Source organism: Grammomys surdaster, unplaced genomic scaffold, assembly GCF_004785775.1.
Source record: "Grammomys surdaster isolate TR1022 unplaced genomic scaffold, NIH_TR_1.0 130, whole genome shotgun sequence".
NCBI classification, from domain to species: Eukaryota; Metazoa; Chordata; class Mammalia; order Rodentia; family Muridae; genus Grammomys; species Grammomys surdaster.
Window position 1 is genome coordinate 9,480,320 of NW_021604588.1, and position 3,654 is coordinate 9,483,973.

The window sequence follows — 3,654 nt, forward strand, 5'->3', positions numbered from 1 at the left end:
GAGGGAGGGAGGGGAGGGGAGGGGAGAGGAGAGTCAGTGTAAAACTTCATGCGTGTTTCATAAAAATGGAATCTATTTGTCACTTCTGTGTCATGACACTAAAGAAATAAATGGCTGCGGAGAGCCAATGGTTGATGTAAATATCATTAAAGCAACTTTCCCTAACATGCAGCAGCAGAAAACAAATCATGTTATGCATGCTGATTCTGTTATCTGTTCTTTACCCTTTATGTTACTTATCTTTACTACAGCTGATAATGGGAAATGGTAAAAATTAATGAAAAAGTTGCAGGCAGCTCAGAACTAAAATGTTTCACATTTTGATGACTGTAGAGCAGTAGAAATGTGCCAATTTTACTTCCTATCCCACCTAGCCTTTTCTGCTCAGACAGAAAATCCTTTTGATGTGTTGTTTGTATTTCCCAATAAAATACACATTCCCCAACAGACTAAGCCGAACTTCCCTTTGTATTCAAGGTTATCTCGTCCCGGGAGGCTGAGTTATATAGACAATGTTGCCCTGAGATAGGGCTCCTGTTTCTTGGCATGGATATGAGAAGTAACTCAATTCAATCTTTTACTTAGTCTGAAATTGCTTAAGATTTCTAGAATACAGCCTTCCATTTAAGATCAAAATGATCAAAGGATTTCTCTCCTAAAAAAAGTATGTTGTAATGAACTGAAAGAATAATTTCACTTTTTAATCAACTGTAGCAGCGTCATTGTAAATGGATCTCATCCTTCCCACTTCAGAACTGTATCATGTTAAAATACATAGCCCTCAACCCCCAATTTCCATTCTAATAAAACCCATGTCAACGTACTTGTTGAGTAGATGGAGAAGTATTGCAGAAAATACCTGTCACTTGAATTTGTTGCAAGGATTAAGATAGCATTAAAATGTTTACTGTAGTTTCTAGCCCAAGAATAAATGGTCACTATTGGTAGACCATCAATATATCAATATTTCTGCTTTGCTTCCTTGATAGCTCTAGTCTACTCGCAAATGTTCATCTGTAAACAGGTCACTCATTCAAACAGATCCTACTGCTTTAGGGTAGGAGATAAGCTTCCTGTGGTTATGCCAGCACTCTGGTACTCACGGGGCTCAGACACAGGATGCTTTTGAAAGGGTATGAGTGTTGTTACTGTGAAAAACCACTTCCTAAACATCTATTGAGTTTAGAGCCTTTTCTGTGTGTGTATGTCCAAAATCATGTTGTTAGCACTAAAGACTGACTTCTTCCATTCTAAAGAATCTTCTTTACAGTCTTCCAAACACCAATCTGTCATCACTGTTAAGCCATCAGATGTCCTGGGTAGATCTCCCCACAAATCCATGTAGATACCTCTTCTGCCATATTGTCTATACTTAGCTGATTTGCCTGTCTCTGGTCTCTGACAACCTTCAGAACAGGGACTAGGTCTAATTCTAGTTCATGTCTGTAGAGCATATCTTAGATTAGATTACAGGCTCTCACAAAAAAAAAAAAGGAAAGAAACATAACATGCATACATGAATCCCTCTGCAGACCTGAGTTGGTATGAATGTGGCAATATGGAATGTGTCCTGAGAATCCTATTTCTATTTAAGGTTATGTGGGTGAATAATCTTCTGAAATTTTATGTTTGTTGTTTGGGATCTTTGCCAAGCCAGTTGATTTCCTTGCCTTTCCTTCCTTTTCAAAACCTGGAGAGTAAAGATAGAGAAAAGAAATGCTGAAGTATAACACCACAGAGCAACTTAAATAGACTCTGCCCAGGACGACTTAGAAGCTAATGAAGCATGTGTGAGATATCCCCCTAAAGCTGTGTGAGGAGGGCTGGTGCCTTTGTCCACAACAGAGTAGAGAACATTAAAGGAAGAACAGACACTTACGACACAGAGGCTAGGAAGGCTCCATTGCCTTGGACAGTTCCATGCTCAACCATAGGGAGATCAAAATTATCCCCCAGTCCTTACTTCTATGTTGTATCTCTATGTACTTATCATCTATATTAATATTTATATATCTATCCATCTGTGGGTCCATTTGGATGAATTGAGTTGTAGTTAAGCAGGCATATACTCTCATATAAGAAAAGCAGGTGATAACTCATCAATGATAAAAGCACATATAAAATGATGGATACTGTATAATTCCATTGGTAACAACATTTGGCAGTTTTCCTTTATGCTTTTTCTGTAATTTTTTGACAGTTTGCAATGATCATATACTATATTAACAAAAAGAGTAAAAAGAAAACCTATATATTCTTTTTCTTTTTAACCATAACTTGACATTCTGTGGAAAGGTTTCCTATTAGCTAGCAAATTGAACCTTCCTGAGGAATTAACTCTCTAGTTTGATGGGTAACAGACAGTGCACATGAAAACACTGGTTTAACATAAAATAGCCAAAGCCGGATCTACTTCTCCAGTTTGCTTTCCTGTCTCTAGAGCTACCGTGTCTGTCTCTAGGCTTCCTCCAAGAACCAAGTACCTCTAAGCCATAACAGATGCAAATTGTTCTCAGCATCTGGATCTTAGCTCTGTGACCATTGTCTGAGGGAGTCTACTTCAGGCAGAGTTCCTGACACACTGTATTATGTCCTTTTATCTCCTGCATCTATTGATGTAATTTTTTTTATGACAAAGAGTGTTCTCTTTCACAACAAAACTGTCATTCATATAAAGATTTGCTCATTATGGCATCCTCAAAGATTGCACACCACCAAGAACCTCAAGAGGCACTTCAGTATTTCTGGTATATCTGAATGGATCAGCATCCATGCGGTTCAGAAAGGAAGACAAGAAGTTCTTCGTTATGTCTATTTGGTCTTACCAAGCTACGGAATGATTGCTAATGTCTCCTTGACCACTCCTAAATACTTGTGATCTGAAAGCTATTATAGGAAAGGGTCCCTGAGCTTTAGAAACATACTACAGTTTGGCAAGATGAGAAAACATAAAACAAAATATAACAACATTAAGTTATATATAAATTATATCATTAGTTTAAACATAATTATTTCATGTTTTAAAATAATTATATCATGTTTAGACCATAGTAATAACATTTTAGCCTGATTATATTTCAAAGGCAATTAGATCATATTATATGACAATATTAATTAACTTGTATTGGAACTTGAATTATATCATGCTTTAAACAGTTTAAAACACCATAAATTATCTATATATCATATCCACATAAGCAAATGATATTCAACCTGAGCGTCTTGTAAACCCAATCTCCTAACAATATTCTTTCTCACTCCTATTCTTTTTTGTCATTCCCTTCCTTTTTAAAATTAATTTATAGGCTGGTGAGATGGTTCAGTAATTAAGAGCACTGATTGATCTTCCAGAGGTCCTGCATTCAATTCCCAGCAACCACGAGGTGGCTCACAACCATCTGTAATAGGATCTGATGCCCTCTTCTGGTGCGTCTGAAGGCAGGGGACAGGGATTGTGTGTTCACATATATAAAATAAATAAAATTTAAAAAAAAAAACAAGAACAAAACCAACTTATAAAAATAAATTTATTCACCTTTTATATTTTATTTATACATACTGTACTTATACATTTCTTATTCTTGGAGGTTCTTTTCCTCTCCCAGGATCTCTCTCTCTCTCTCTCTCTCTCTCTCTCTCTCTCTCTCTCTCTCT